The sequence below is a fragment of the Artemia sp. Qi Xiang Cuo genome, chromosome 4 (genome assembly GCF_049724085.1).
Source record: "Artemia sp. Qi Xiang Cuo chromosome 4, ASM4972408v1, whole genome shotgun sequence".
NCBI classification, from domain to species: domain Eukaryota; kingdom Metazoa; phylum Arthropoda; class Branchiopoda; order Anostraca; family Artemiidae; genus Artemia; species Artemia sp. Qi Xiang Cuo.
In genome coordinates, this window is record NC_142797.1 from 86,380,436 (window position 1) to 86,393,972 (window position 13,537).

Sequence of the window (13,537 nt, forward strand, 5' to 3'; positions counted from 1 at the left end):
TCAAGATTTCGGATGAACCCAGTTATTGAACTCTCTCAGACATATCTAGTAATGAACAAGAAGTTATTATTTTGTTCTGCATAATTATGCTAGTTTTAATTGTAATACTTTAGTGCTTCTGCTGGTGACGACCGCTGTATATGTGGTCGAAATATCCAGACTTTTGTATATGTTTTCACTGTCTAATAAATGGACTTATCTCCATTCGAACCTTTATTTGCTATATTAATAAAATTATAGAGAAAGAATAGATATGTTCTGTTTTCAGGGTTTATCACGCAACAAAATGGCCTCTCAAGGATGTTCATAAGCATAATGATTTCGTAAAAGAAATTTTATCTTTTCCGTTACGTAAAGTTAAGCCTGTTACGAGTTTTACCTGTCTTATATTGAAACCACTGTATATAAATGATATAACAGTAAGATAACGGCTCAGTGATTTTTTGCTACTACATCCTCGGCACGTACAAACAATTCGTCCCATTGAATCTGTCATCAGCGGCCCAGTGTATATTACCCTGGAACGCGTATTTTCGCAGAAACTTTCTCAAAATGCCTTTGAAACCAACTCGAGACTTCGAAACCTACTTGTAGTTCCTAAGAACATTCTAATAATAACATTGCACTACTAATTATCGATTCTTATATATGTATTAGTGTAAGTCGCTTTAAGGTCAGATTCTTTAAAAGTCAGCTCTACAAAAATAAAGCCAAGTTTCGCGTTCAAGAGAAATCGGACTTATTTAAACTTAAAAAAACTTAGTGTCACTTAGTCTTATACTTCTTTAAATGTTCTTCGGAGCACTTTCATCTCGGTTCGGCTTTGTATTATGGTTGAAATACTGAATGATCATACTGTATTATATTTATATACAGTGGTTGAAACGTTGTTGAAATGAATTTTTCGAGGTCTTGACATGTGCGCGTGCCCGTCTCAAGGGGGGTGTTCTTGACTGCAGTTATGATTGTTGTTTCAATTTTACTTTTAGTTTCAAATTTTTATAGGTAGAAGATAAGGTAAAGAATATGGCTTTGGACTTTATAGTCCCTACCGATGGTGCTTCATTGCCCCTCAGTCAGAGTAGTGCTATGGGGGGAGGGGGGAGTCAATTATCCTGTACTTTCACCCACCCTCCCTATTTACCCTCCGAAGATTTCTCAACGCACCGATTTAGAGCAGGGCGACTAGGGCTTAAATTTGAGAGTCAGACCACTGACCCCTGTCCCCAAGGCCGTATCCAGGGGGTGGGGGTTTTGACCTCCCCTCCCCGAAATGTTTGTCCGACTCCTAAAAAACGTAACAAAAATGAATATAAACAAATTTTGATGCGTCTCTTAATTATTTTTTTTTAGAATGGCAAGGCTTCGGTTTGACTCTTTTTAAGCCTTTATTTCCAACAATCATGGGTCACACACAGCCTACAATAGATTGGTGCCATTACAACAAGATCTTAAAGGTCAGACAATAGAGCATGGGTATCTCATCGGCTGGTAAGACTAGATTCCTTACCAAAAAGTTGCGGTGACTCTCTTAAAAAAAAAAAAATCATTGCTTTAATTTCATTGGTTTACGTCTGTGACTTATTTTCGTAAGCAAACCAAGTTATTTCTCATTTCTGGATTGACAAATAACCCGCTCTTTTTAAAACCTGATTAGTTTAAAAGCTTCCTATGAGAACCTTGAAGCCAATGAGAAAAACTGAAATTTAAAAGCTACTTCAATGGTCTGCTTTTGAGACAGAAAAAAGAACGAAGAGGTTTTGAGTCGCAAAATCATTTAAAAGTAAACTCTTTTTTTCCTATAGACATATCCTAACTTATTCAAAAGTTTACTTTCTTCTAGAAATTTAGAATTGAAAAATATTTCACTCTTTCGAAAGCTTTGCAGGGGTTATAAAGCATGTATTAGGTTTAAACCAAAGACCTTAATACTAGACACCAAACGTCAGTGAAGTTACATTAGAGAGGTCGAGACAAGTTAGATTTCCTGAGGACGGCAAATACAATAAAAAAAGCGGAAAAGTTGATCTGTATTTCCCGTAGAAGACAAATAGGTACTTGTGCATTTTATGATACCCACCGCTATATACTGTACAAGGAACTACTAATGGAAACCCGTCAAACGGGTATTTGCAAGAGATAAATTGATGGCAAAGTGTGATTGCTAATTGCGTTTACAATATTTAAACTGTTGTTTTTCGGGGTTTAGGGGGAGGGGAAGGTACCTAGGTTAGGTTAGGTTACGTATTTAATATATGCTATTCTTTACACACACACCTTAATGTGCAAAAATATAGCCCAAATTTGTTAATCTAATCTTTTTGTTTGTATAAATCTCCTATTTTATTATATTTCATTAGCTTTAACCAAACTTGACTTCTTTTGTGGGTACCGTATAATACATTCGAGGGTACCGTATTCGTGGGTACCGTATAATACACAAGCACTAACAAATACAACAGAGCTATTATTAATAGCACTAGAAATCCTAGAGAATTAATAGCACTAGAAATCCTAGGGAATACGTGTAGGAATAATCCCCTATGTCTTGGAAAAACCTTTTTTCGGTGCTTTCTTTTCAAAAAAGTAGATAATTTAAACAAATGAAATAGAAAAAATTAATTTAATATACTGAAAAATGACAGTGGACACAAATAAAAAAAAACTTTAAACAATAAAAACCCAAAACATTTCAGCTCCACATCCAGAGACCCTAATAAACGGTGAAGAAAGCAACTCATGGTAATCTTTGAGATACTTTCATAAAAAAAAATCTTACAATTTTTCATTTCAAACGACCAAAGTACCGCCAAAAAATAAAGACACCGTACATAAGAAATCGACATAAAGAAAAATACAAATTTTTAAATCTTTATCTTTTTGTCTCTCCTAATCAATATTTTTCCCTTAAATTTTTGGGTTTTAATAATTTTTTTCATTTTAATGTAAATTTTTTTGTTTCAGATTTGTTTTATTTCATATTGTGACAAAATTTCGATCAAAATTTCAAATAACAAAATTTTATATCAAACCAAAAAAAATACCATAATAAAATAAACACAAATCCCATAAGAAAATCGTCGTAAAAGTAAAATAAAGTTTTAGAATTAATATTTAAATTATTGAAGTTTTTGTCTGACCTAGTCTTCATACTGTCAACATTTTTCTCTTAAATTTTTTAGATTTAATAATTTTCTACATTTTAATATCAATTTTTTGTTTTAGTTATGTTTTCCTTCACATTGTGACATTTCCTTCAATTGTGAAATTGATTACGTTGTAACCTATTTATAGTCTTTTACTTGATGATAGTGAGCATTGACATCCCTGTATTATAAATTAAAAATTTTGCCAAATTTACCAATTTTTTCATATCAAACCACCAAAATACCATAATAAAATAAACACAAATCACATAAGAAAATAGTCGTAAAAGTAAAATGAAGTCTTAGAATTAATAGTTAAATTCTTTAAATTTTTTTTCTGACCTAATCATCATACTTTCAACATTTTTCTCTTAAATTTTTGTAATTTAATAATTTTCTACATTTTAATATCAATTTTTTTGTTTTAGTTATGTTTTCCTTCACATTGTGACATTTCCTTCAATTGTGAAATTGAGTACGTTGTAAACTATTTATAGTCTTTTACTTGATGATAGTGTGTATTGACGTCCCTGTATTACAAATTTAAAATTTTGCCAAATTTACCAATTTTTTCATATCAAACCACCAAAATACTATAACAAAATAAACACAAATCACATAAGATATCGTCGTAAAAGTAAAATGTAGTTTTAGAATTAACAGTTAAATTCTTTAACTTTTTTATCTGACCTAATCATCATACTTTCAACATTTTTCTCTTAAATTTTTAGATTTAATAATTTTCTACATTTTAATACCAAATTTTTGTTTTTAGTTATGTATTATGTATGTAATTTTCTACATTTTAATACCAAATTTTTGTTTTAGTTATGTTTTCCTTCACATTGTGACATTTCCTTCAATTGTGAAATTGAGTACGTTGTAACCTATTTATAGTCTTTTACTTGATGATAGTGAGTATTGACATCTCTGTATCATAAATGTAAAATGTTGCCAAATTTACCAATTTTTTTCATATCAAACCACCAAAATACTATAACAAAATAAACACAAATCAAATAAGAAAATCGTCGTAAAAGTAAAATGAAGTTTTAGAATTAACAGTTAAATTCTTTAACTTTTTTATCTGACCTAATCATCATACTTTCAACATTTTTCTCTTAAATTTTTTAGATTTAATAATTTTCTACATTATAAAACCAAGTTTTTGTTTTAGTTATGTTTTCCTTCACATTGTGACATTTTCTTCAATTGTGAAATTGAGTACGTTGTAACCTATTTATAGTTTTTTACTTGGTGATAGTGAGTATTGACATCCCTGCATCATAAATGTAAAATTTTGCCAAATTTACCAATTTTTTTCATATCAAACCACCAAAATACTGTAACAAAATAAACACAAATCAAATAAGAAAATCGTCGTAAAAGTAAAATGAAGTTTTAGAATTAACAGTTAAATTCTTTAACTTTTTTATCTGACCTAATCATCATACTTTCAACATTTTTCTCTTAAATTTTTAGATTTAATAATTTTCTACATTTTAATACCAAGTTTTTGTTTTAGTTATGTTTTCCTTCACATTGTGACATTTTCTTCAATTGTGAAATTGAGTACGTTGTAACCTATTTATAGTTTTTTACTTGGTGATAGTGAGTATTGACATCCCTGTATCATAAATGTAAAATTTTGCCAAATTTACCAATTTTTTTCATATTAAACCACCAAAATACTATAACGAAATAAACACAAATCACATAAGAAAATGGTCGTAAAAGTAAAATGAAGTTTTAGAATTAATAGTTAAATTCGTTAACTTTTTTGTCTGACTTAATCATCATACTTTCAAAATTTTTCTCTTAAATTTTTGAGATTTTATAATTTTCTACATTTTAATATCAAGTTTTTGTTTTAGTTATGTTTTCCTTCACATTGTGACATTTCCTTCAGTTGTGAAATTGAGCATGTTGTAAGCTATTTATAGTCTTTTACTTGATGATAGTGAGTATTGACATCCCTGTATCATAAATGTAAAATTTTGCCAAATTTACCAATTTTTTCATATCAAACCACCAAAATACTATAACAAAATAAACACAAATCAAATAAGAAAAACGTCGTAAAAGTAAAATGAAGTTTAAGAATTAATAGTTAAATTCTTTAACTTTTTTGTCTGACCTAGCCATCATACTGTCAACATTTTTCTCTTAAACTTTTTAAATTTAATTTTTTACATTTTAATTTAAATTTTTTGTTTTAGATTTGATTTCCTTCATGTTGTGACATTTCCTTCCATTGTGAAATTGAGCATGCTGTAAGCTATTTATAGTCTTTTACTTGATGATAGTGACTTTTAATATACGAGTACCTTATCTTATAGATATAAAATTTTGCCAAATTTATAAAAGTGTTTCATATCAAACAACCAAAATGCCATAACAGAATAAACACAAATCACGTACGAAAATCGACGTAAAAAAATTAATATTTAGAATATTATTAAATTCTGAATTTATGAATAGTCAGCATACTGTCAACTGTTTTTTCATGGTTTTGTGATATTTTATAATTCTTTGCTGTCTGATATCCAACTCTTGTTTTAGAATTGTTCTCCATCAAAACTGCGATAAAGGGAAATATGAAATCTTTTGAAAATGAACATAATTGAATTATTTAGTTTTACTTGACCGTAGTGATGTTTGGGTTAAATAAATATAATAATATTACCATCTTTCATATCAAACAACGACGTTATTTTCTTGGAAAACTGATTATGAAAGAACTTGCGATCGAACATGATAACCTACCGATGTATACTGGTCTCAATCTGTGAAAGGCATTGCATGTCGAACGAACAAACTCAAAATATTAATGACCAGAATATTAATGACCAAAAGATAAATGACCATATTTCATTTAGTTTTCCGACTATTTTTGGGTTCTAGAATTCATCATTGAATTGGTTATGAATTTGGCTGTAGGGAGATAATAGTTAATTCATGCTCTATTTTTGAACCTAACTTGGTTTGATGAAACTAAATTTCCAAAAATGTCGCATTTGATCACGAAATAATTACAAAAATATTCCAAAACAAAAAGGGAGAGCCATTATAAGAAAAGTAAACGTTCTGGGCTTACACTTGAAAGAAACAAACGACATTAAAACTTAAAACGAATATAAATTGGTAAATATGGCTAGGATCTAGGTGAATATACCACTCGAGGCCTTTTTTTTATGTTCTTTCCGAATATCATAATCGCTTTACTCGAAAATTATATCTGAAGTCCTTTATCGTAATTGCAGCGACAGCTGCAACCTAGCGATATACCCTTAAAGATGTCATTTACATCCTATCAAAGGCTGTATTTCAGGGTTGCCACCGTCGGTAGGATTTTACTAGATCAAGTAAAAAAAAAATCTAGTAAATTTAGAAGATCTAGTAAATTTCTCGAAATCTAGTAAAAAGTCATGATTTATAGTTAACAAAACTTTTTTTATTTTCCATGAATTCAGGAAAAAAGTTAGGGTCCATTTATTACAAAATCTGATTTCGATTACGTTAGATATTAAGTCTACTATAGGTTTCCGGAAAGTTCAATCATACTATGAAAACGAAAGAAAAGAGGAAAAGACAGAGAAAAAGAGAAAAAAGGAAGAAAAGGGAAAAAAGATTGTGAAGATCCTATTGATTATCCTCCTATAGTAAAAATCGATGCTTGATGGTTCGCAAAATTTTTTTTTAGCATTTAGTAAAAACAGATACGATTTAGTAAATTTTTCCTTTCAGATTTAGTAAATTCTTCCAGGCCAGGGTGGCAACGCTGCTCTATTTTGCCATGTGTGACTCATGTTTCAACTCGTGTACCACTAAATTGAATCAACTGTGGCGAAATCAAGAACCGGAAAATACATGGAAAATACATGATTTAAGCTATATACGTATTTTGACATTAGGGGGAGGGGTGGGGATAAACTATATTGGAGCTGCAAGTCGAAATGTGTTAACTTCAATTATATTGTATATATGAAGTAAAGATTGTAGTTTCTAACCCTTTTCTAGTCAAATTAAGGGGAAAAGGTATCACGTTAATGTCTCAACAAAGGCTTAAAACTGAATTTTTGAGAAAAGCAATTACTATATTGGGAAAGAGCACAAAAAAGGGATCGAGTAGTGTGTTGACCTAATTCCTAGCTCAGTAATGGAGAGAGTCTCCATATTTACCCATGAATTATCCAACGTATGAAGAGGGTTAAAATCCCCTGAAATTTCCCTTAAAGCTTCATGTTCGCGATCATAAAGGCTTCCTTCTACGCTTCTCAGACATAATGAATGTGATGTTGTTATTTTTCATCAATATCATAGGGCTCTTTTGAGTGCTTTTTCTCACGTTTTCCTATCTATTGTTTTGATTTTATCAAGTTGGTTATTTTTGACGGGTAAAACTATACTTAAACAATTTTTCAATTATTTCTTTTCATTAAATACGAAAAAAAACATTCTAGTCCATCATTTTCTAACTTTACTCGAAAGTTCTAAATTGGGATTCCGTTTTTAAGTATTTAAGCATGAATACAGGCTTTTATCAAACAAATCAACGTTAAACAACCGATGCTATACCGATGCAACCGACGCTATAAGTAATGTCGATTAAATTTCGACTACTGCCAATAATAAGTAGCGTAGATTCGACATTATAAGTAACACTGATTAAACAATTGACGTTAAAAATAATTAAGCGAATTACGCTGACCAAATCATCAACAAGAACAAATTAATGACAATTAGGGTCGTGTATCTTCGATGATCATTCTATACGAAACATTGCATGAACCGTTACCCGAACGAGGCTTAACCACAAACTTTCTATTTTAGCACAACTAAGTCGTCGCCTAAAAGAAGAAGCAAATACACTAGAAAGTGTTCTAGCCTTAAGATGGGAATTCATTTTAGACAACAATACTTTTGCAGTTGTGTCACAAGATTTCTGCAAAAAGGGCAATTTGTTTTAGGAAAACTCAATTCAGCTACTGTCATGTTATCTCCCTTTTTTTCTGGAATACCGTCAATAATGGAAATTTAATCTCCTGATAGAGCCTGACTTCCAGAGCCAAATGGCTTAAAATATGGACACTAATTTTGGAATAGTTTCAGAACCAATGTCACGGTATTGATTCTGGAAGCATTAATGCTTTTTATGGATCTGAAGCCATTTTAGTTTCTGAAGCCATTTTAGGATCTGAAGGATTTTAGGATTTTATGGATCTGAAGCCATTTTAGTTTCTGAAGCCATTTTAGGATCTGAAGGGTTTTAGGATTTTATGGATCTGAAGCCATTTTAGGGCCGGTGATCTGAAGTCACCGGCCCTCATCAATAGACTTCAGAATGTTTGCTTTACATTATCCTAGGATCATAAAAGAGTCAATAGAGACATTAGTATAAGTTATAGTATTTCTTCTTTGGGAAGGGGGCAGTAGTTAGCCCTCTGAAAGTTTTAAATTGCATAAAGTCAGTAAATATAGATTTTTCTTGGGGCCAATGTAAGTTTTCTAGGGGGCATCACTGCCCAGACGGGCTCCCTTAGCTAAGCCAATGCATTTGAGCCATAAGGTAGCCTATATTTGCACAAGGAGCTAAAATCTAATTAGGACTGAGGCTTGAATCGTGCGCTATAATAAGAGCAAAAATGTTGGTTAAAACTTTTTTTTATATATAGGAGTGTTAATCCCACCTCCTCTCTTCTGGGTGACCTTCAAATTTTCTTTAAAAATATCTCATAATTTATCTAATGTCACCTACTTTTTTCTTAATAAAAAAAAAAAAACTTCTTCAAAAAATTCAATTTATTAAGATTATATAAAGATTGAGCATTCCAAAATATACCAGGGTATAAAAATAGAGGTATACCACAATTCAATTTCCTTATACCTTTTAGGTTCATCCGATATCTAAGACTGCCCTTCCCCCTTAGGGCACCTCTCCATCGTGAGCTTAAATTACACTTTTCATATCCTTTTTCATCAACCTCTATTTCCCCCAATATATAAATCACAAGTTAAAACTTGTAACTGAAAAATTATTTACGCAACATCTATTCTTATTTTATTAGTTACCAATTTATTATCTTTTTTAGTTTATTATATAACTTTGTTTTAATTCCCAATTTCACTTTGGTCTTTCAGAAACACAACCGATTATGTAAACTTTCTGAATGTTGTATATTCATGAAGAATAAGGACATATTATCTAAAATGATAAAAAATGTTTTATCAATTGAATGCCAAATGCTCTCTTTATAATTTAATCTGAGAATCTATATGATAAAGTGAATTTAAAAGTATTCTTTATACTAAATGATAAATGTAATTTTTAAAACTTCTTTTCAAAAATGGATTTTAAAGTAGAGAATACATTTTTTGTTTCTCGAGGATCTGAGTATAAGTAAAAAAGAGGGGCACAAAACGGACTGGCTTCTAACTATACAGCAATTTGATGTCAGTGGCGGATCCAGGGGGCGAGGGGGGCGCGCGCCCGCCCTAACGCAGTCTAAAGTAGTGTAATTTATTTAATTAACGCAATTTTGCGTTAATTAAACTTGCTCCTGACGCGGATCAACCTATTTTGCGCCACTCCCATAAAAAAAAGTCCTGGATCCGCCCTTGTTTGGTGTCAGTTATAAATGCATATATGAATTATTCGGTAAATTGAGAAGAACGAGTTAAAAAAAATCAAGTCCAAAAAAATATCAAAACCAATCTTTAAAATTGACCCTTAGCCTCAGAAGCCGGGTTTGATAAAGGTAACAATGTTCTTCCTATTTAGGAGAATACTAATTTGTGTGTGTGTGTGTGTAGATCAAACACATCGAAAAATTCCCTTATTCTCAAAGTATTGTTTGGAAAAAAAACTGTCTTGTGTAAAAGTCTGGGGATTGAAGGGATGGTAGCCCCTCTCCTATTTTGGATCAACCCTGAATAATGGTAAAACGGGCATAATTCAAACATAAAAAACAAGTTTTTTTTTTAACGAATGGTTTTTCAAACAAAAGTAAACAGTATCGGTAAAATTTAAATGCAAAAGACTTTTCACTTATATGCGGGGTTTTGTCACCCCTTTCTTCAGTCACTCACTCTTTGCACTGAAGTCTGACTCTCTTATCATCTCAATATTTATGGAATAAAAGTTCTAACACACGAGCAATGAGATAAAAAGTTTTTTTTTTAGTTCAAATTTGTTTGTAAGTTAAGTTAAAATTGTAAAGTTTATATTTGCTTCGTCACGTTCCTCGAACGATGTGTAAGTTTAAATTCTAAAGTTTAAAGTTGCTTCGCCATGCTTCTAGAACGATGTGGCTCAGACAGCAAATTTTTAGTCCAAATGTTTTGAAAATGAAATACTTATAATTACCAACCGGGTCCACTAGTAAAATGTACATGGGTGCCGTTTTTTAACAGAAAGTAAGGAGCGACAATAAAACTTAAAACGAACAGAAATTATTCCGTATATGAAAGGGGCTGTCCCCTTCTCAACGCCTCGCTCTTTATACTAAAGTTTTTTAATTGTTTAAAAAATTAAAATTGTGTGACAGAAAACAATTTATTTGATTTTCTTAATCTTAGTTTTAATGTTTTATTTTGAACAGACTACTTTGATAATGCGTTACTTTTTATAAACACTGAGTCTAAAGACACAAAATATTTTGGTGTTTGGTAACCAAATTCAAAATTCAAATTCAAATTAAAAAAAAAAAAACCGTCCAACGCTTCGGCATTGCTCAACAGAACTGAATGCTGGGAGTTTATATCTTAGTTTTTGTAAGCAGGCTATTGTTGTATTTATTTTTGTAATTACTTAATTTTTTGATTTTTGTATAGTTTTACTTTAATTGACATACTTTTTTCATTGCCTTTAGAAAAATGTTTGTCTTTACGCTTCATTAAATAAAAAAAACAAGTCTTTTCAACTGAAAGTCAGAAGCAACACTAAAACTCAAAACGGACAGAAATTATTGCGTATACTAGAGGGGATGCCTCCTCCTCAGCACCTCTCTCTTTACGCTACTGTTTTTCGGCACTTTAAAAAAAGTTACTTATTTTTCTAATTAAGTGACCCTTGTGTTTCACGTGTCGTGTTTAAAGAATTGGGACAAATTTTAAACTTTATCGTAAAGAGCGAGGTGTTGAGGAGATGGCAACCCTCCTCATATACGCAATAATTTCTGTTCGTTTTCAGTTTTAATGTTGCTTCTTGCTTTCAGTTGAAAAAAAACTTGTTTTTTACATTTAATTTCTGATCGTTTTTTAAATAACGCCATGATATCTGGCCCTACCTCCACGGCTCTACCTTTAAGGTACAGATTTAATCTTCCCCTAGAGCTTGTTGACAATTTAATAAGGGAAAATGACCTAAGGACCGATAATGATTAACCATTTATCATTGGTTATTTTATCAGTTTTGATGCTTAAAGATTGACCGTAAAGATTTAATATACATATTTGATGTTTATGATTGACCCTGCACCCCCCCCTGCCCTACCATAATTAATGTAGAGATGTGTTTAAGGTACAGATTTAACCTTACCCTGGAGCTTGGTGACAATTTAATACGGGAAAATGACCTAAGGACTGATAATGATTAACCATTTCTCATTGGCTATTTAACCAGACTTTATGTTTATGATTGGCCGTATAGATTTAATATACATACTTGCAGTTTATGGTTGACCATGCACCCCCCCCCCCCTACCAAAATTCTTATCCTATGGACAGTTCAATTCTGACGAAAATTTACCCGGACAATTACCCTTAACAGCTCCACGCGAAAAGTTGAATTGGTAAAGAGAAAACAAGACATATAAAGCAATTTCGTATAGGAATTCTAGCAAATTCACCCACTGTAAAATTAACTTTACCCCCTGAAAACTTCCCTCTCCATGAAAAATTATCCCCGTGTAAAGTCGACCCAGCAAAAATTCATCCTTCCCTCCCCAGCCGAAAAAATATATGTAGGCTATACTTCCCAATAACAAATACTATACGTAAACAATGGGGAAGTTTTATAACTTAAAAACCTTTCCCCGGGGGCTGTAGGGGGTCATTTTATCTCCAAAGATATAACTATTGGGCCTTTCACCTATGTTGAACAAAATAGTTATCTCAAAATTTTGATCGGATAATTTTGGGGAAAAAGTGGCGTGGGAGGGGGCCTAGTTGCCCTTCAGTTTTTTTGGTCACTTAAAAAACACACTAGAAACTTTCCAATTCCGTTAGAATAAGCCCTCTCCCGATGTTCTAGGCCCACTGGGTCGATACGACCACCCCTGGGGGAAAAACAAACAAATAAATATGCATCTGTGATCTTTCTTCTGGCAAAAATTACATAATTCCACATTTCTGCAGATATGAGCTTGGAACCTCAACAGTCGGGTTCTTTGATACGCTGTATCTCATGGTGGGATTTTAATTAAAATTATATGACTTCTAGAGGGTTTTCCCGCCTTTTTTCAAAACTCAGACAATTTTCTTCAAGTTCGTAGCTTTTGATGGGTACGACTAAACTTAATGAAACTTATATATTTGGAATCAGCATAATAAGCCCATTCTTTTGATATATCTATTGGTATCACAATTCTGTTTTTAGAGTTTTGGTTACTATTTAGCCGGGTCGTTCCGTAGTTGCAGTTCGTTACCACGAACTGTTTAATTACACATCAAAATCCAAACAAAGATCATTGAAATATTGATCGTTTCTTCTGTGTTACCAAAAGTATTGTTTTACTCATAAATTTGTACGGGTCATAAAATGCAATTGCACAAATAGAAAAGGTTTTTCAACTCAAATAAGGAGCAAGTTTAAAACTTAAAACAAACTGAAATTACTCTGTATATAAGGGGGACTGGCCAATTCTCAACACCTAGCTCATTAAACATAAGTCTTTTAGTGCTATGAAAAATATTTTTTTTTCCAATTGCAAATTTTCTTTAAAAATTTGGACAAAAGCCAAACTTCACAGTAAAGAGTAAGGAGCTAAGGAGGAGACAGGTCCCTTCATATAAAGAATAATCTGTTCAAATAGGTTTCAAATCTGTTCCTTGCTTTCAGTTGAAAAGCTCCTTTTCTTATTTAATTTCTGATTGTTTTTCAAATCACATCCAGGCCTAACCAAGACATAATTTGAGGTACCGGTCCCTTAAATCCCTGGTTATTGCTGTTAAAATGTGTAAATCAATAATTGTACGTTGATTAGTACCGTCATACATTTAAATTTGCAATTTCAATATTGGATAAATTCGAATATGCTTATAAAAATGGCGATGATTAGCAATTTTGGTAAAAAGTTCTTGTTAATTTTACTATTAAAGAATTGTTGTTGGATGAAAAGGAGTATTATTGTTTGTATGGATGGAAATTTTGTGAGATTTTTGATCTTCTG

The 13,537-nt window shown here is 31.7% G+C and overlaps 1 protein-coding gene across 2 annotated transcripts in view; it reads right to left on the minus strand.

Moving 5' to 3' along the window:
* cpx (synaptic transmission protein complexin) overlaps nucleotides 1-13,537 on the minus strand; it is a 124,279-nt gene that overhangs the window by 26,978 nt on the left and 83,764 nt on the right. The gene's annotated exons all lie outside the window — the stretch shown is intronic.